Source organism: Symphalangus syndactylus, chromosome 8 (genome assembly GCF_028878055.3).
Source record: "Symphalangus syndactylus isolate Jambi chromosome 8, NHGRI_mSymSyn1-v2.1_pri, whole genome shotgun sequence".
NCBI lineage: Eukaryota > Metazoa > Chordata > Mammalia > Primates > Hylobatidae > Symphalangus > Symphalangus syndactylus.
This window is the reverse complement of record NC_072430.2, coordinates 107,969,000-107,990,447: the sequence shown is the minus strand read 5'-3', so window position 1 is coordinate 107,990,447 and position 21,448 is coordinate 107,969,000. Positions and strand designations below refer to the sequence as shown.

The window sequence follows — 21,448 nt, the reverse complement described above, 5'->3', positions numbered from 1 at the left end:
CGGACAGCGTATAGAGGTGGATGCGTACAGCTCCCTGACAGACCTGCTCGAGGCTGCTGTGCCTCCCAGGGCGCTAGGACAGAGGCTGCTGGGCCCGCTTCCTAAGAAAGGCGAGCAGGGGGTGGGGCCGCACTGGGATTTTCCTCCCTACTCATTCATTCTCTGATTCACTCGTTCCTGGAGGCGGCTCACAGGGACGTGCGGAGGAAAGGCGAGGCAGGAGCGGAGCCGCGGCTGGGTGCGGCCGGGCGCCAGAGGGGAGGACGGAGGGCGGGCTGGGGGCGCGGGCTAGGGAAGGGCGGCGGGCGCGGCGGCCTGCGCCGGAAGTGAGTGGTTGGCGGCGGGCGGGGGCAGCGCGCGGTCCCGCGCGAGTCGGCCCTACAGTCGGCAGTCCGGCCCTCAACCCCGCCTTCTGCGTCTCGGCTGGACGCGACCACACTCGGCTCCGCCGCCGCGGGGTGCTGCGGCCGCCCCGCCCTCGCCGCCGCTCCCGCCGCCGCCCGCCAGTCAGTCAGTCACCGAGCGCGCGGCGCGGGAGCTGCTGGCACTCGCTGCGTCTCTGGCGACGGAGCACCGCGCCTGGGGAGGAGGCGGAGGCAGCGGCTGGAGGAGCGCGAGCGGCGGTTTCCTTGCCGCGACGGTAACGGGGGCCGCGGGAAGGCCGACCGGCTGCCACGGTGAGTGGTTAGCCTCGCCCTCAGGGCCAGGGGAGGGAGCCGGCTGGGCGCGGGGCCGTGAGGCACTCCTGCCGCTCCCGCCTCCATTTTCCCGGCGCCCAGCCCCGCCATCCGGGTGCGGTACGGTCGGCGGCAGCCTGGGGCGGGGTCGTTGCCAGGTTGGGGCTCGGGCCGGGGCTGGCTGGACCGCTCCCGGCTGGTGGATGGAGGTCGGTGGGGCCTGGACTGCACCCTGCTCCCCTGGGGACCGCGACGGAGGGAGACAATGAAATAAGGGGCTGCCTGGGAAGGGTGCGGTTAGGCTTCTCCGACCCAGCACCCGGGGCTGGTGGCCCCGGACCGCAGGGAGGAAAGGACTCTCCCCCGCCCAGCTGCAGAAACCAGCTACTTGGATGTCGGGTTGCTTGGGTTTCGATGCCCCCATCTTTCATAGATGAGTTCAGTGCAGAGATTTTGAAAGGCGGGGCGCCTTCTGTGTCTTCTTTCTAATTAAACAGGCTAAGTAATTGCTTCATTGCTTTTTAACCCCGTCTCCTCTTGCGGTGTGTATTATACATTCCCGCCGGAAATCCAAACTGCAATTCATGGCGGGGGGAGGTGGACGGAGGGAGGGGGCAGTGTGATAGTATTAGGATGCCTTCGTGTTAAGACAGGTTGAAAGATAAGGTTTTCTTAAGGCAGTGACTTAGGGTGTCCTCACTGTGTGAGCTGGAAACCGATTGCTTATAAGCTCGAAGACATGGTTTAATATGAAATAAGAGCCTTGGGGGAGGGTGTAAGTGTTACATGTGTCTTGCGTGTGTGCATTTATTAAATTCTTTGGGAAGATCCGTTGGGGAAATCCGGGAGAATGGAAAAGTTCTTCACTCAGTCTTCCAATAAGGGTTGATGTTGTCTGCAGCATTTCTCAGGGAAATGTGGAGAGCTGCTTACGTAGATAAAGTCCACCGTTAAGGAACAGTAAAGGTAACGGGTTAGGGATGAGGCGTGATCGGATTATTAAAGAGTCATTTCATGGGGATATTAAATTCAGGAAACATTTATGGAATACCTACTCCGTCATTTAGGCTGGGGGACACCAGGTGAACAAGCATGGGGTGGTGGAAAGAGCTCTTCGGAGTGGGGGAAACCGTACGCCCTGGAATTGGCTTGCAACGTGATGTTGGATAAGCTATTGAACTCTGCAGTACGTTCCTCATCAGTAAAATGGGAATAACACCACCTGTTTACCTACCCAGATGTTTTTCATGTAGATTAAATGATATAATGTATGCAAAATGCCTCGCACCTTGCCTGGCATAGAGGTGTTTAACAGCACCTTAAATTCCTTTCCTCTTCGGGGTGGTTTTTTTAGGGGTGCGGTGCGGGGGGCTAGTGAATGTAGGTAATTGTAATACAGTGCATTATATAATAAAATGTTGAGGTGTAGAATAGGAGAGCGAAGAAGAGAGATTAATTCTAAATTGAGGGAGGAATGCATGGAAGCGTCGGCATTTAAGTGAAACCTTTAAGGATGAGTAGGATTTCAGCAGATTCAGATGGGGAGGAAGACATTTCACATGGTGGTGCTATCCTTTGAGAGCCGAATTGAGGGGGAGGACCTTTGGGGGAGGGGCAAAGTAGAGACGCTCAATAGCTTTTAACTCTTGTTGAGTCTGACCTTCAAAGATTGTCTCCGTTATTTTGCTTTTTGTGTGGTGAATTTCCCAGAAACCAGATACAGCCCTACTCAAGTAAGTACAAAAAGCTTAATTCATGATTTTTTGGATTAATAATTTTGTATAATTTAGATTGCTGTCTCCTGTTTGAATTTAATAAAGAATTATTTGTAGATGTTGCCTTGTGATAAACATTAGCTTTATTTGGTAGAAGCAGCAGCTTATTTTTCAGACTCAGAGGTCTCACTAAGATTATAGAATATGTAACTGGGTGAAAGGAGTGGAGTAGTGGGCACTATTGAGTGTGTTTTCACAAATATTTAACACTATTTTCCAAAGAGGTGTTTTTAACCATTGTCTTTGAGGATAATTATGTCTTTTGGTTTTGCTGCCTTTTGGTTCTCACCCCATAAATACTTATTAGATTGGCATCGTGGATAACTGTCACACTATTCACAGATTCTTGGATACACATTATAGAATCTCATGGCTTTGGTTGCCTTGGTTTGGAAGTAGTTGAATGTCAACATTAGTATTGTTAATCCCAAACACTTAATTTTAGGAAAATTAATATTAGTGAAACAAGATGTGACCTCAGGCAGATAACTTATCTTGGACTCTTAGTTCCTTTACCTATAAAATGAGAAGTTTGGATTAGATCACTGCTTCTTACTGTTTCACTGAACTTGAGAATTTCAAAGATTCTGCAGATGTTTGACTTAAATCTCAATAAAAATGTATCTTAAACTTGTAATAATAGAAAGTGGCCACTATATGACATACACTGTTTTAAACACTTTCTATGTGATAATTTATTTAATTCTCACCATAACCCTATAAAATAGAGCCTATTATTTGAGAAAATAGGCACAGACAATAAGTTGCCCAAAGACTGCAGAGCTATAGTGGCAGAGCTGGATTTGAAACCGGGCAGCCTAATTCTTAAGCTTGTATTCTTAACCATGTTTTTACACTGCCACTAAAGCAACACACGCATATACTCTTTGAAAGAAATGTGGTAAAGTATGCATAACATACAATTTACCATTTTAACTATTTTTAAGTGTACAGTTCAGTGGCTTAAGTACATTGTTGTGCCATCATCACCACCATCTCCAGAACTTTTTTATCATCCCAAACTGAAATTCTTCCCGTTAAACAGTAATTCTAGAAGCCACAGTGTGCTATGATCATGCGCACTGGGTGACAGAGTGAGACCCTGTTCAAAAACAAAACAGTAACTTTTCACTTCCCTCCCTCTATCCTACCCGACTAGTAACTTTTCTACTTTTGACTCATACAATATTGATTCTTGTGTCTGGCTTATGTTACTTAGCCTACTGTCTTCACGGTCATCCGTGTAGGATGTATCACAATTCCATTCCTTTTTCAGACTGATTAATATTCCATTGTATATATATACCACATTTATGGGTATTTGGGTTGTTTCCACCTTTGGGGTACTGTAATGCTGCCTTGAGTGTTGGTATACAACTGTCTGAATCCCTGGTTTCGGTTCTTTTTTCAGTATTTCTGTATACCCAGAAATGGGATTGCTAGATTGTATGCTAATTCTATATTTAATTTTTGAGGAAGTGCCATATTGCATTCCACAGCAGCTGCACCATTTTACATTCCCGCTAGCAATGCACAAAGGTTCCAGTTTCTCCGCATCTTGCCAACACTTCTTTTCTAGTGTTTTTTTCTTTTTGTGTTTTTGATAATAGCTCTTCTAATGGGCTTGGGGTGGTATTTCATTGTGGTTTTGATTTGAATTTTCCTAATGATTAGTGATGTTGAGCATCTTTTCATATGCTTATGTCCACTTGTATATCTGCGGAGAAATGTCTATCCAAGTCTTTGACTCATTTTTAAAGTAGGTTGTTTTTTGGTGAGTTGTAGGAGTTCTTTGTACACTCTGGATATTAACACCTTATCAAATATATGATTTGCAAACATTTTCTCCCATTTTATGGGTTGTCTTTTCACTGTCTTGATAGTATCCTTTTGCACAAATTTTTTTTTATACTTCAAGTTCTGATGTACATGTGCACAACGTGCAGGTTTGTTACATAGGTATACGTGTGCCATGTTGGTTTGCTGCACCCGTTAACTCGTCATTTACATTAGATATTTCTCCTAATGCTATCCCTCCCCCAGCCCCCCACTCCCCAAACACAGAAGTTTTAAATTTTGAAGAAGTCCAATTTATTTTTTCTTCTGTCTGTGCTTTTGGTGTCATGTCCAAGAAATTGTAGCCAAATCCAATGTCATGAAGGTTTTCCCTGTTTTCTTTTAGGAGTTTTATAGTTTCAGCTCTTACGTTTAGGTCTTTGATCCATTTGGGGTTAATTTTTGCAAATGTGTTAGGTAAGGGTCCAACTTTATTCTTTTGCATATTCAGTTTTCCCAGCCATTTGTTGAAAGGATTGTCCTTTCCCCGTTGAATGGTTCTGGCACTCATACTCATTCATATATACGCATGTGTATATTTATATGTATGCATGTGTGCATATAATTTTTTTTTTTGAGATGGAATTTTACTGTGTTGCCCAGGCTGGAGTGCAATGGCACAATCTCAGCTCACTGCAACCTCTGCCTCCCAGGCTCAAGCAATTCTCCTGCCTCAGCCTCCCGAGTAGCTGGGATTACAGGCATACACCACCGTGCCCAGCTCATTTTTGTATTTTTAGTAGAGACAGGGTTTCATCATGTTGGCCCGGCTGATCTTGAACTCCTGACCTCAGGTGATCTACCTACCTCGGCTTCCCAAAGTGCTGGGATTACAGGTGTGAGCCATCACGCCCGACCTAAGTTTTTTTTAACACATTGAAGACCATAGTGCTACATGGTTATACGTGGTTAATTTTGGGGGTGCGATGGGCCAGACATTCCTAAGAATAAAGCTTTTCCTTTTATTGTTTAAAACATTTGGATCAGTGTATTTGAAGAGTATCCTGAAGACTGTAGATGGGACTGTTAAGAGCTGCAACTGCTTACCTGGGTGAAATCAAAGCATACAAAAATAAATGGATTGTTTAACATCTCTAACCCTCAATTTATCTGTTTACTTGAGTTTACAATAAAATAATGTATTTGAATATAAAATAGCAATGCTTTTGCCAGCTTTATATATTTGAGAGGCTGTGTAAAATTTCATCTGGTTGAGTTTTGTTGTGAAATAGTTTTTAAAACCCCAGATTATATGATCTCTAAAGCTTTTTCATATGCTCTTCTTGCTATTAAGGTATTTTTCATGCTTTAAGGCAGATGTCTTAAACTATATCACTTATGTCTTATAAATTGGCTTTTTGAAAAGTATATATGTATTTGCTCTTAATAAAACGCATACTGTTTTTCTGCTCTAAGCAGAGCTACGCATAATAGAGAAATCTAAGATAGGTATTCTGTTCTCCACAATAGAGAGGATGCCAGTTTAGGTATAAATTATGAGGAATCAGTAGAAGATGACACTGAAGAAGCAGGGACCACAAAGAAGCAGAAGGGTCTATGAGTTGAAAATGGGTGAACAGATAAGGTTTAGAAAAGGAGGAACAAGTCATCCCTTTAGATGAGAAGAAAAACAAGATCAGGAAGCCAAGGACTTACCATTATGTTACACTATGAAAATTTAAGCCCTGTGATGAAGAATGGTGATAGCTAGCAAAAAATGGACTGTAAACATATTCAGTAGGCCCAGTATTATTGTAGAATCTTAAGTCAATTTTGCAATGGTATTTAAAACTTTGGCCATGTGCGGTGCCTCATGCCTGTAATCCCAGCACTTTGGGAGGCCGAGGTGGGTGGATTGCCTGAGGTGGGGAGTTCGAGACCAGCCTGACCAACGTAGAGAAACCCCATCTCTACTAAAAATACAAAAAATTAGTCGGGTGTGGTAGCGCATGCCTGTAATCTCAGCTACTTGGGAGGCTGAGGCAGGAGAATTGCTTGAATCTGGGAGGTAGAGGTTGCGGTGAGCCGAGATTGCGCCATTGCACTCCAGCCTAGGCAACAAGAGCAAAACTCTGTCTCAAAACAAAACAAAGCAAATAAAAAACTTGGATGCTTTTTTGGAAATTACTTTTAGAAGGATTTTACTGAGTTTGATAAGTGAAGAAAAGTATTAGCTAAATCAGTAGAGCAGGCCATGTGCGGTGGCTCATGCCTATAAACCTAGTATTTTGGGAGGCTGAGGCAGGTGGATAGCTTGAGCCCAGTTTGGGACCAGCCTGAACATGGCAAAACCCTGTCTCTACAAAATATACAAAAATTAGGCAGGCATGGTGGTGTGTGCCTGTAGTTCCAGTTAACTCGGGAGGCTGAGATTGGGAGGATCACCTGAGCCTGGGAGGTCAAGGCTGCAGTGACAGAGTGAGACCCTGTCTCAAAATAAATAAATAAATACAGCAAAACAACCAATAATATGACTTGAAAATATATTCTTTATATATCCCAAATTTTGCATGTTTCCCAAATATAATTTGTTTTAATTTTCCAATAATGTTTACTTTATAAAGAATAATTCTTTCTTGGCTCATTTGGTTTATTTCATATTGTAACAAATGACATTGGAAACTGGTAAAGGAAATCAGTGATCCTACTTATCTGTGAATAGTGTACTTAATAAACAGTAATGGTTCAAAATGTTTTTTACCCTAAATTTTTAGAATAAACATATACAGTTTAAGGCAGCAGCAATGAATATGATACATTATATTTGAAAAATCTTGGTTATAGTACTCGTTAACACAGAAATTTCCAAATCTGGCTCTTGAATCTGTTTATTATGTTACTGGTTTTTAATGCTTCTCTTAGCTGACAAGGCAGCTCATGTAGGAACATATATCCAAAAAGAAAAAGTGCCTCTTTGGCTGTACCTTCTATTAGGAGATACTGTTAGGTTTGTATCCATCAATTGTGCAGATTGGGCTAGTACAAAGTTTGCTCTCCCTATTTGTCAATCAGCTATTCTTGCAAATCAGTGTGAGGATTTGTATTTATAAATTTTTAATAAATGGATTCAAAATCCACCAAAACTGTGTTTGGAAGGCATTTAAAAAGTTAGAAATGGCTTCTCTGTTCTTAGAGTGTGCAGATATGAGTATTTTAAGATGACATACATTTTTTTTTTTTAGAATACAGCTATTTTCTTACCAAGTGTTAAAACGTCTCATTTACCTTTAAGGTACAGATGCATTAACCGTGTTTTTGTTTTTAAAAACTGTGTCTAGGTAGCATACTGCCACAGCACAGCCACTTGTCACAGAAATTCAGCAAATTTAGAACTCTACTCTTTTTATAAAAGATAAATGCTTACTTCATCTTTAAATTGCACAATTTTTTAAATGATTTGCCATGAGACAAACCTGTTTGGTACAAAATACCATGATCACTCCTTAACAACATCAGTAACAACATCCTTTAACACTTGGCTCTGTTCTTCCTTCAGTTTCTCTTTTGTTCTGCTTTGCCCTTGGACTTAAACCTTACCCTCTCCTCCAACTTTGTTTTATTGAAGTCAAAGCAGCTGCTTCATGAAGGATTATATAATACAGTTTTCTATACCTTTTTTTTTTTTTTTTTTTTTTTTGAGACGGAGTTTTGCTCTTGTTGCCCAGGCTGGAGTGCAATGGCGCGATCTTGGCTCACCACAACCTTCGTCTCCCGGGTTCAAGCGATTCTCCTGCCTCAGTCTCCCGAGCAGGTGGGATTACAGGCATGCGCCAACACGCCTGGCTAATTTTTTGTATTTTTAGTAGAGACGGGGTTACTCTATGTTGGTCAGGCTGGTCTCGAACCCCTGACCTCAGGTGATTTGCCCACCTCAGCCTCCCAAAGTGCTGTGGTTACAGGCATGAGCCACCGCAGCCAGCACATAAAACGTGTTTATTGAGGAAATCATTTACTGTTGAGAATATGTCTTCTCTGGAATACCAGTCTCTTGTAGAAGCTTATAAAAGGGTAGATCCTTTATTATTGAAAAAGAATCAGTATATCAAAGATAGTAACTACTATCACTCTAGCCTCACAATACCTAGAATTATTTAATACCAGAATACTTACGTTACTTTGTATGATGTGTGATTCTGTGACAGGTGGCCATGGTGAAGACACCAGTGTCTGTATGTTAAGGATAAATATGTATTATATATAAAATACATGTGTGTATTAAGATAAGGATTAAATAAAAATAGAACTTCTAATAAGAGTTCTTATACCCCAGTGAATCATCACTCATACCTCCTGGGGTATAAATGGAGGTAACCATTTTGGAAACTACTATACAGTCTTACTGAAGTATTGTTAGGCCAGGGCACGGTGGCTCACGCCTGTAATCCCAGCACTTTGGGAGGCCACGGTGGGCGGATCACCTGAGGTCAGGAGTTCTAGACCAGCCTGGCCAACGTGGCAAAACCCTGTCTCTACTAAAAACACAAAAATTAGCTGGGTGTGGTGGCATGTGCCTGTAATCCCAGCTACTCAGGAGGCTGAGGCAGAAGAATTGCTTGAACCTGGGAGGGACAGGTTGCAGGAGCTGAGATCGCACCATTGCACTCCAGCCTGGGTGACAGAGCAAGACTCCGTCTCAAAAAAAAAAAAAAGAAATATTGTTAATAATGAGCTTTTCATATTAAGTTCCACTTCATAGTGTATAGGTGTATAGTATTCTTTTTCTTTTTTTTTTTTTTTGAGATGGAGTTTCACTCCTGTCTCACTGCACTAGGCTCACTGCAACCTCTGCCTTCTGGGTTCAAGCGATTCTCCTGCCTCAGCCTCCCAAGTAGCTGGAATTACAGGCGCCCACCACCACACTTGGCTAATTTTTGTATTTTTTTGGTAGAGATGGGGTTTTACCATGTTGGCCAGGCTGGCCTTGAGCTCCTGACCTCAGGTAATCTGCCTGCTTTGGCCTCGCAAAGTGCTGGGATTACAGGCCTGAGCCACCTCGCCTGGCCAGTGTATAGTATTCTTACATGAAGTCATCTTAAAGCACTTGGGACAAGACATTCTGGTTCTAATACTAATTGGAAAGTAATGTTTGTGGAAGAAAGTAGATAATTTCAGCAAAGTGAAATCATTCCACATTATATCAGAAATCATAGTATCACTTTGTACCCCATAAATGTATATACCTATAATTTTTCAACATATACAGTAATAAAACGTTTTTTAAAAAACGTTAGCAAATTGAGACTTTAATAAAATTTATTCTTCAACACAGTTGAAATTACAGGCTTATTTCAGAAGCCTAAATTTGAATTTTGTATTATCCTTTTAGGAATTATTCAAGGTGAATTTAAAAGGACCCTTAATTAAAAATAAAAAATTAAGTATTTAACTTAGTAATTGAGTAGTGTTTTATAGGCTCACAATTTTTTCTTTTTTTTTTTTTTTTTTTTTTTTTTTTATTATACTTTAAGGTTTTAGGGTACATGTGCATAGGCTCACAATTTTTTCATGTCCATAGTATTTTTTTTCTGAACACCTCTAGCAAGGTATACAACATTTTCCATTACCCTGCTCTTTATCTTTTCCTTCTCTATCCCCAAAGCAACTGCAGTCATAGTTGCTTGAGCACAGGTAAGTTTTGCCTGTTTTATAACTTTGTATTAATTAAATCATAACCATGCTTTGGTCTCCAGCTTCTTGCATTCAGCGTGTGTATTTTTTGTTTTGCTTTGTTTTTCTGAGACAGAGTCTCACTCTGTCACCCGAGCTGGAGTGCAGCGGCCCAATCTTGGCTCACTGCAAACTCTGCCTCTCAGGTTCAAGCAATTCTTCCACCTCAGCCTCCCAAGTAGCTGGGATTACAGGTGTGCGTCACCGCACCCAGCTTATTTTTATTTTTATTTTTTTGTATTTGTAGTAGAGATGCGGTTTTACCGTGTTGGCCAGGCTGTCGGCATATTTTTAGATTCATCCATGTTGTTGCTTATATCAGTAGTTCCTTTTTAGTGGTAATATTCAGTTGTATGAATATGTTAATATGGCCAGGCGTGGTGGCTCACGCCTGTAATCCCAGCACTTTGGGAGGCCAAGGGGGTGGTGGATTGCCTGAGGTCAGCAGTTCAAGACCAGCCTGACCAACATGGTGAAACCCTGTCTCTACTAAAAATACAAAAATTAGGCGTGGTGGCGGGTGCCTGTAATCCCAGCTACTCTGGAAACTGACACAGGAGAATCGCTTGAACTCAGGAGGCAGAGGTTGCAGTGAGCCGAGACTGTGCCATTGCACTCCAGCCTGGGTGACAGAGCGAGACTCTGGCTCAAAAAAAAAAAAAAAAGAATATGTTAATATACCAGATTTCTTATCCATTTTCCTGTTGGTGGGCAACTGGGCTGCTTCTAGTTTGGGACTATTCTGAAGAAAATGGTTATGAACATTTTTGCACAAGTCTTTTTATGGACAGATGTTTCATTTATCTTGGATAAAGGAGTGGGATTGCTAGGCCGTTTAGATAGATGTTCTTCCTTTTAAATACTTTGTATTGAAGAACAATACATAATCAGAAAATTGCATATATCAGAAGTGACTTCTAATTCTGCTATAAAGTCTTTTAGGTTGCATGTTTCTTTAAAATTTCTTTATTGCCTTACTGAGGTATAATTTCTATATAATAAACTGCACATATTAAAGTGTACAATTTGGTAAGTTTTCATACAGCCATGAAACCATCACTATAATCAAAACTGAACATTTCCATCATCTCCCAAAGTTTCCTCATACCTCTTTGTAATTTGTCCCCCTCTACCCCTGTCTTATGGCAATCTGTCGCTATGGATTAGTTTGCATTTTCTAGAATTTTATATAGATGGAATCATACAGTGTCTTGTTCCCTTCCCCTCCTAACCCACCCAAGTCTGGCTTGTTTTCATGCAGAATAATAATAATTTTTAGATTCTTCCATCTTGTTGCTTGGATTAGTTCCTTTTTATTGCTGAAGTATTCCATTATGCACATATGCCACATTTTGTTTTTCCAGGCACTTTGATAAACATTTAGGCTGTTTCCATTTGTGGACAGGTTTTCATTTCTTGAGGATGAATACCTATGAGGACATGTTGGGTTATAGGGTAGGTATATTTTTAACTTTAATTTTAAAAATGGGCAAATTTTTCCAAAGTTGTATCATTGTATATGCAACAGCATTATATGACACTTATAATTGCTGTATATCCTAAGACTTGGTATTGTCAGTCTTTCTCATTCTAGCCATTTTAATGGGTATGTAATGATATAATTGTAGCTTTAATTCACCTTTCTCTGATTATTATTGATGTTGAGCAACTTAATGTTCTTAGTCATTTGGGAAGTGACAGCAGGTCTTTGCCCATTTAAAAAATAAGATTGTATATCTTTTTTAAATTTAGTTTAACAATTATTTACTATAGATACAAGTTCTTTATTGGATATATTTGCAAATATTTTCTCTTGTCTGTAGCTTAGCTTGTCTTTTTTTTAATTTTATTTTTGAGACAGAGTCTCACTCTGTTGCCCAGGCTGGAGTACAGTGGCGTGATCTTGGCTCACTGCAACTTCTGCCTCCTGGGTTCAGGGGATTCTCCTGCCCCAGCCTCCCGAGTAGCTGGGACTACAGGCACATGCCACCACACCCGGCTAACTTTTTGTATTTTTAGTAGAGGTGGGGTTTCACCAGGTTAGCCAGGATGGTCTCGGTCTCCTGACCTGGTGATCCACCTGCCTCGGCCTCCCAAAGTGCTGGGATTACAGGCGTGAGCCACTGCTCCTGGCCGTCTATTTTTTTAATGGTGTTTTTCAAAGAGCAGAAGTTTTTATATTGGGCTTCATCAAAATTACCAATTTTTCCTTTTATGGTTAGTGTTATCTGTGCCCTAATAAATGTTTGCCTGCACCAAAGTTCAGAAAGTATATTTCCATATTTTCTCCTTGGAGTTTATAATTTTAGCTTTTACATTTCAGTCTACAATCCATTTTGAATTAATTTTTGTTTATGAGTGATATCGAGGCCTCTCCCCCATTTATATCTAGTTGTGCCAGTGTCATTTGTTAACAAACACCTTCCTCATTGCCTACTTCAGTTCTGACATCCCTTTTTTTTTTTTTTTTTTTTTTTTTTGAGACAGAGTCTCGCTCTTTCACCCAGGCCAGAGTGCAGTGGCGCAATCTCAGCTCACTGCAAGCTTTGCGCCCCCGGGTTCACGCCATTCTCCTGCCTCAGCCTCCAGAGTAGCTGGGACTACAGGTGCCTGCCACCACGCCTGGCTAATTTTTTGTATTTTTAATAGAGACGGGGTTTCACCGTGTTAACCAGGATGGTCTGGATCTCCTGACCTCGTGATCCGCCTGCCTCGGCCTCCCAAAGTGCTGGGATTACAGGCGTGAGCCACCGCGCCTGGCCTCTGACATCCTTAATGAAAATTGTTTGACATTTTATGTGTGGGTCTATTCCTGGACTTTCCATTCTGTTACATCGATGTGATTCTCTATCCTTTTGCCAGTACTACATTGTCTTGATTATTTAGCTGGATAGTGAGTCTTGAAATCAGGTAAAATTCGTTCCTCCCCTACTCTTTTCAAGGTTCTTTTCTTTCTCTTTTCTTTTTCTTTTTTTTTTTTGAGACAGAGTCTTGCTCTCTTGCCTAGGCCAGAGTGCAGTGAGACGATCTCAGCTCACTGCAATCTCCGCCTTCCAGGTTCAAGCGATTCTTCCACCTCAGCCTCCCAAGTTGCTGGGATTACAGGTGCCTGCCACCATGCTCGGCTAATTTTTGTATTTTTAGTAGAGATGAGGTTTCACGATGTTGGCCAGGCTGGTCTCGAACTCCTGACCTCAGGTGATATGCCTGCCTCGGCCTTCCAAACTGCTGGGATTACAGGTGTGAGCCACTGCACCCAACCCTTTTCAAGGTTCTTTTGGCTATTCTAGGTCATTTGCTTTTCCGTATAAATTTTAGAATAATCTTGTCAGTTTCTGTAAAAAATGCCCACTGGGACATTGGTTGTAATTACATTGAATACCTAGTTCATTTTGGGGGAGAATAGGCATTAATAATATTGCATCTTCTAATCTATTAAGATGGCATATCTGTCCATTTATTTAGATCTTACACAGCAATGTTTATATTTTTCAGTTGCCTTACAATATATTACATAAACACTGCATGCTGTCCTATTTCATTTCCTACAGCCAAATTATTATTTACACATGGCTTTATTTTTATGATATAAATCGAGATTTGGTATGGAGATTTTTCCATATGATAACATTTAATGCATAAAGGGACCATCTACTCTGATGTGACAATGCTAGAAATACAGAAGACTAAAACAGATATCTTTTGTTACGCAAAAGTAGAAGTTTAAAGCTGTATAGTTTATTGGCACAATTCTTTTGGCTTGTATGGTTTTGGATATTAATATTTAAAGAGGCCAATCTTTAAAGATAGTCTGATACTTTTAGAATCAGAAGTAAAGTAGAATCTTGTCAGGTGAATTGGTGCATAAGTTTTTACCCAGTGATGATTTCGAGTTTGCATTTTGTAGTTCCTTTTTTCTTTCTTTCACTAACGATATTAATGGAAATATGCAACACAGAGAAATGTATAAAAAAGAAAATAAGACTTAATCCTACTATCCAGAAATGACTACAGTTAAAATTTTTGGTATATTCTCCTCATATGTGTGTGTACATTTTATAGTTCATTGTTGCATGCACAATTTAGTTATTTTATTTAAATATATCATTAACTTAGAACATCTGCCTTATAATAATATAATGTGGGGGAGTGTTCTCTTTATGCTTCCATGTTTAAAGTTACTGTACAATAAGCATATGTTACATTTTTATTTAGAATATTTTTTAAAAACAAAATTTGTGTTGAAACATTTTAAATCAAAGTATAAAACATGATAGACATCTACATATTCACCACCAGTAGTAGCCAATTGTTATACTTTGCTCCAAATAATTTCCTTTAAAGAGGTGTAATGTATAATGAACCCATCTGGGCCTTGTGCTTTCTATTTTGGAATTATTAATCTTCCTCCAGGTAATTTGTGGTGTTCCCACCATGTTTTAGTCCATTTAATACATACATATGTATCCATAAAATTTTACTTAATATTCTTCTGTGCTTTTGAATTTTATATAAACAATATATATTTATATTTTTCAAAAATCTGCACTTTTGGCTGGGTGCAGTGGCTTATTCCTGTAATCCCGGCACTTTGGGAGGCCAAGGTAGGCAGATCACCTGAGGTCAGGAGTTTGAGACCAGCCTGGCCAACATGGTGAAACCCCGTCTGTACTAAAAATACAAAAATTAGCTGGGCATGGTGGCACCTACCTGTAATTCCAGCTACTCAGGAGGCTGAAGCAGGAGAATCACTTGAACCCAGGGGGCAGAGGTTACAGTGAGCCAAGATTGTGTCAGTGCACTCCAGGCTGGGCAACAGAGCAAGACTCCATCTCAAAACAAAAACACAAAAACCTGCATATTTTACTGATCATATGATTGACATGATTTATACTGGTTCATAGATCCAGTTCATTCTTTTTATCAGAATGAGCCGATTTTTCCATTCCCCTTTTGGGGGACAGTTAGATAGTTAGGATGCCCCAGTGAACATTATTTTACATTTCTCCTGGTGCTCCAGTTGGACACTTAGAAGTGGTATTGCTGGTTCATAAGATATGTGATTTTCAAATGGCTCTCCAAAGTGATGAAGAATATATGTCCTACCAGAATGTTCCTATTGTTCCACATCCTCACCAACCCCTGGTTTTATCACACTATTTTTGCCAACTTTATGAGTCTGATGGGTTTTTTTTTTAACCTTCTTTAGCATGTTTCTAGAAGTATGGTTATTAGAAATAAGGAATTCTGTAGTTTTTTTTTCTTTCCGAGACAGTTTCACTCTTGTTGCCCAGGCTGGAGTGCAATGGCACGATCTCAGCTCACTGCATCCTCCACTTCCCGGGATCAGGCGATTCTGCTGCCTCAGCCTCCCGAGTAGCTGGCATTACAGGCAAGTACCACCATGCCCAGCTAATTTTTTATTTTTAGTAGAAATGGGGTTTCACCATGTTGGCCAGGCTGGTTTCGATCTCCTGACCTCAGGTGATCCACCCGCCTCGGCCTCCCAAAGGGCTGGGATTACAGACGTGAGCCACCATGCCTGGCGTGTTTTTTTTTTTTTTTTTTTTTTTTTTTTTTTTTTTTTGAGACAGGGGCTCACTCTGTCACCCAGGCTGGAGTACAGTAGTATGATCACAGCTTACTGCAGCTTCGATTTCCCAGGCTCCAGTGATCCTCCCACCTCAGCCTCCCAAGTTGCTGAGACCACAGGCGGGTGCCACCAGGCCTGGGTACTTTTTTTTTTTTTTCTTTTGGTACAGATAGTGTTCCACCATGTTTCTCAGGCTGGTCTCGAACTCCTGAGCTCAAGCGATCCACCCACCTCAGCCTCCCAAAGTGCTAGGATTACAGGTGTTGAGCCACTGTGCCTGGCCTCTGTGGTATATTTTTTAATCCGTGGAAACAGTATTATTTCAAGTGTCATTAAGAAATTCCAATCACAAAGCTTTTAAAAGAATTTTGAATAAAAGCACTGTTTATGTTTATTCACTCACTGTAGGGTTAAAAGTGCTTTCTCTAAAGAAAAATGTTAGCTGTTGTGGCTGTATGAGTGTTTGATACTGGAGAATTGCCTGAAATGCATTAGCTCCCATGTTGTGACATCTGTGTAGATAACTTAGATGATTATTTGTCAACAGGACCCATGGCTGCTCTTTTTCCTGTCATTTTTTTGTTTCGGAACATATTTAATTTTTGGTAATCATGGATACTTGAGTAAAAATATCATTATGGTTGGGTTTTTATTTTATTTATTTCCTTTTATTATCTTATTATTATCTTGTTATTTCCAGTATGATATTGAAAAAAAGTGGTCAGAGTGGACATCCTTATCTTGTTCCTGATCTTAGTGGGAAAGCTTCAAGTTTCTAACCATTAAGTGTTATGTTAATTGTGGGGTTTTTTTGTAGATATTTTTTATCAAGTTGAGGAAGTTCCCCTTTATTTCTAGCCTACTGAGAATTTATGAATGAGTACTGGATTTTGTCAAATGCTTTTTCTACGTCTATTGATATGATCATGTAATTAAAAAATTTTTTTTAGCCTTTTGATGATGGATTGTATTAATTGATTTTCAAATGTTAAGCTAGCCTTGCATACTTGAGATAAATCTCACTTGGTCATGGTGTATAATTATTTTTATACATTGTTGGGTTCAATTTGTTAGTATTTTGTTAAGGATTTTTGCGTCTATGTTCATGAGAGAGAATGGTTTATAGTTTTCTTTTCCTATAATGTCTTTCTCTGGTTTAGGTAATAGGATTATGCTGGCTCATGGGTTATGACGTATTATTCCCTCTGCTTCTATCTTCAAGAAGAGATCGTAGAGAATTGGTATAATTTCTTTGCTAAAGTTTGATAGAATTCACAATGAACCCATCTGGGCCTTGTGCTTTCTATTTTGGAATTATTAATTATTGATGGAGTTTCTTTAGTGGGTACAGGCCTATTCAGATTGTCTGTTCTTGTTTGAGTTTTGACAAATTGTGTCTTACAAGGAATTGGTTCATCTCATCTGAGTTATCAGATTTATAGGCATGGAGTTTGTTCATAGTATCCTTTTTTTTCTTTCTTTAAAGAGACAGGATTTTTGTTCTGTTGCCCATGCTAGAGTAGAGTGGTGGGATCATAGCTCACTGTAACCTTGAACTGGGCTCAAATGATCCTCCTACCTTAGCTTCCCAAGTAACTAGGACTACAGGCACATGCTGTCACACTCAGCTAATTTTTAAATGTTTTTGTGGAAAAGGGGGTCCTGCTATGTTGCTCAGGCTGGTGTTGAACTCCTGGCCTCAAGCAATCCTCCCGCTTGGCTTCTCAAAGCACCAGGATTGTAGTTGTGAGCCACCACACCTGGCCTATAGTAGTTTTTTTTTTTTTTTGGAGATGATGTCTCACTCTGTTGCCCAGGCTAGAGTGCAGTGGTGCGATCTCGGCTCACTGCAACCTCCACCTCCTGGATTCAAGCAATTCTCATGCCTCAGGCTCCCAAGTAGCTGGGATTCCAGGTGCCTGCCACCACACCTGCCTAATTTTTATATTGTTTTAGTAGAGATGGGGTTTCACCGTGTTGGCCAGGCTGGTCTCAAACTCCCGACCTCCAGTGATCTGCCCACCTTGTCCTCTCAAAGTGCTGGGACTACAAGTGTGCACCGCTGTGCCCAGTCTTATAGTAGTATTTTCCTTTTAATGTCTGTAAGATCTGTAGTGATGTCCCCTCTTTGATTTCTGATATTGGTAATTTGTGTTCTCTTTTTTTTTCTTAGTTAAGCTACCTAGGAGTTTATCAATTTTATTGATTTTTTTAAATTAAATTTTATTTTTTTAAGAACCAGCTTTGGTTTTGATTTTTCTCCTTGATTTCCCATCTTTGGTTTCAGTGATTTCTGCTCAGATTCTTATTATTTCTTCTGCTTATTTAGGATTTAATTTGCTCTTGTTCTAGATTTCTAAGGTAGAAACTTAGATTGTTGATTTTAGGTCCTCTTTTCTAATGCAGTCATTCAATGCTATAAATGTCCCTCTAAGCATTGTTTTTGTTGCCTCCCACAAACTTGGTAAATTGTGTTTTCATTTTCATTTTATTTAAAATATTTTTAAAATTTCTTTTGAGATTTCTTCTTTGACCCAGGTGTTATTTAAGAGGTTGTTGTGTAATCTCATGTATTTTGATATTTTTTTCCAGTTATGTTTGTGACTGATTTCTAGTTTAGTTACATTGTGCTCTGAGAGCAGACATTATATATGGTTTCTATTCTTTTACATTTGTTAATGGTGTGTTTTATGGTCCAGAATGTGATCTGTCTTGGAGTATATTCAGTGTGAGCTTGAGAAGAATATGTATTCTGTTCTTGGATGAATTAGCGCATAGATGTGAGTTATATCCAGGTGATTGATGGTGTTGTTGAGTTCAACTATATCTTTACTGATTTTTTGCCTGCTGAATCTGCCTATTTCTGATAGAGAGGTATTCAAGTCTCCAGCTATGATAGTGGATTCATTTCTTTCTTTGCTGTCTTTTTTTTTTTTTGCCTCGCATAGTCTGATGCTCTGTTGTTAGGCACATATGCATTCAGGATATGTGTCATCTTGGAGACTTGACCCTTTATCATTATGTAATACCTTTCTTTATCCCTAATAACTTTCCTTGCTTTAAAGTCCACTGTGAAATTAAGTTAGCTCCTCCTGCTTTCTTTTGATTAGTGTTAGGATGGCATATTTTTCTCTATTGGTTTACTTTTCATCTATTTGTGTCTATATTAAAGTGGGTTTCTTGTAGACAACAGAGTTGGGTCTTTTCTTTTGATCCACTTTGACAAAAATTTTTTCTTTCTTTCTTTTTTTTTTTTTTTTTGAGACGGAGTCTTTCACTCTGTCGCCCAGGCTGGAGTGCAGTGGCGCGATGTCGGCTCACTGCAAGCTGTGCCTCCCAGGTTCACACCATTCTCCTGCCTCAGCCTCCCGAGTAACTGGAACTACAGGCGCCCACCGCCACGCCCAGCTAATTTTTTTGTATTTTTAGTAGAGACGGGGTGTCACCGTGTTAGCCAGGATGGTCTCGATCTCCTGACCTCATGATCCGCCTGCCTTGGCCTCCCAAAGTGCTAGGATTACAGTTGTGAGCCACTGCGCCTGGCCATGTTTTTTTTGTTGTTTTTTTTTTTTTTTTTTGAGACATAGTCTCACTCTGTTGTGTAGGCTGGAGTGCAGTGGTGCTATCTCAGCTCACTGAAACCTCTGCTTCTCGGGTTCAAGTCTTCCAAGTAGCTGGGATTACAGGTGCACACCATCAAACCTGGCTAATTTTTGTATTTTCAGTAGAGACGGGGTTTCACCATGTTGGCCAGGCTGGTCTCAAACTCCTGGCCTCAAGTGATCTGCCTGCCTTGGCCTCCCAAAATCTGGGATTACAGGGGTGAGCCATCACGCCCGGCCAACAAAAATTTCTTTCAATTGATGCGTTTAGACTGTTGACGTTCACAGTGATTATTAATATAATTGGATTAATATCTGCCATATTTATTACCATTTGCTATTTCTTGCCCTTGTTTTTTGATTCCATTTTGTGTTCTACTCTTTTTCTGCCTTTTAATTGAGCATTTTATATGATTCAATTTTCTCTCCTTTCTTAGTGTATCAGTTGTATTTCTCTTACTTTTTTTTAGTGGTCACCCAAGACTTTGCAATTTACATTTACAACTAATTGAAATCCACTTTCAGATAATAGTGTACCACTTCATGGGTGTAATGTGAGTACCTTATAACAAAATATGAATTCTTCCCTCCTGTCTCTTGAACCATTGCTGTAATTCACTTATATGTAAGCATATATATATTTATACATAAGCTTACCTAATCACATATATTGTTGCCATTATTATTTTGAACAAACTATTATCTTTAGATCAATTAAGAAGAATAAAAGTTATACCTTCACTGATTTCTTCTTTGATGCTCTTCCTTTATGCCAGTTTGAGTGTCTTAACTATCATTTTCTTTATTTCTAATGTACTTCTTTTAATATTTCTTGCAAAGCACTTCTACTGGCAACAAATTCCTCCAGTTATGGTTTATCTGAGAAAGTATTTCTCCTTCACTTTTGAAGGGTGATTTTGCCAGGTACAGAATTCTAGGTTGGTTGGTTTCTCTCAACACTTTAAATGTTTCACTCCACTCTCTTGCTTGCATGGTTTCTGAGAAGTTGGATATAATTTATATGTTTGTTCCTCTGTAGGTAAGTTGATAGAACTACTCAGTGTTTGAGTTGGGATTCCAACTGAAGTGGTCTAATAACCAGACAGCCCGGGACGTTCTTAACAGAATGAAGTTCATTTTCTTCAACTGGCAATGCATACCAAACAGTGATACAATGAAAGACACCAGCTTAGCCATTTCTGCCAATTTAGCCATCTGTGGAATGATATAGTCAAACCAGAATGTCATTTTAGCATATTATGAATATGAGGCCATTCATGTGAACATTTTCGCTGTGATCAAAAACAGGGCACTAAACTTGACACTGCCTGACCATTATTAGTTCTAGCCAATGTGGCAAGATTAGAATCGCTGATATTTTGAAAATCCCCTTCTCTTTTTACACAGCATACCGTCAAACAGAACTTGCAATGGTTATGCGTTGTTAATGGTTTATTGTACATTAGTTAAATTGCAGATTTTTAAAGTTTTGCTTAAATTTTATTGAGAGGTTAACACAAAAGATAAGTAGCCTATAAAATATTTTTAATATATTAATCTGAGACTGAATGTCAGTTTCCTCATTATAATAGGATGGAGATGATACCATCTACGTTCCTACTTTTCAAAACTGGAGTATTGTACCCTTAGGTCCCTTCAGAGTGTATGTACACATGCACACAGGGTTGGGGATTGGGAGGGAGAGATTGGGAATGCAAAACCACATAATAAATATGGCAGCATTATTCTGAAGCTTTAGTTTTACTTAGTTTTAAACACTTTTTCTATTCTAATTGGTATTATATGAAGCAGAATGTGGAATTGATGTGGATTTTTAAGATTGTTAAATGAAAAACAAATTTGGCCAGGTGTGGTGGCTCATGCCTGTAAGCCTAGCACTTTGGGAGGCTGAGGCGGGTGGATCACGAGGTCAGGAGATTGAGACCATCCTGGCTAACACGGTGAAACCTCGTCTCTACTAAAAATACAAAAAATTATCTGCGCGTGGTGGTGAGCGCCTGTAGTTCCAGCTACTTGGGAGGCTGAGGCAAGAGAATGGCGTGAACCCGGGAGGCAGAGCTTGCAGTGAGCCAAGATCACGCCACTGCACTCCAGCCTGGGCGACACAGCGAGACTGTCTCAAAAAAACAAACAAAAAAACTCCACAAATTTTAGATGTGCGACATGCTGCCCACCCTAGGGGGATACTGCTCATTGTCTCACTGGTAGCCACCCTCTAAGCTTCCTGGAATCCATATTTTGTTGTACACTAAGTTGAATTTTATTCTGTCTCATAAC

The 21,448-nt window shown here is 40.2% G+C and overlaps 1 protein-coding gene across 5 annotated transcripts in view; it reads left to right on the top strand.

Moving 5' to 3' along the window:
* Positions 1 to 315: 315 nt before the first annotated feature.
* The window catches only part of RAPH1 (Ras association (RalGDS/AF-6) and pleckstrin homology domains 1), a 109,286-nt gene continuing 88,153 nt past the window's right edge, over positions 316 to 21,448 (top strand). For 2 of the 5 annotated variants that reach the window (XM_063644889.1, XM_055290249.2), the window contains exon 1: positions 367 to 677. The gene's annotated coding sequence lies outside the window, so the exon portion shown is untranslated. Of the gene's footprint in view, positions 678 to 21,448 lie in introns of all 5 variants that reach the window. The other 3 variants (XM_055290248.2, XM_063644888.1, XM_055290246.2) reach the window with 2 other exon arrangements.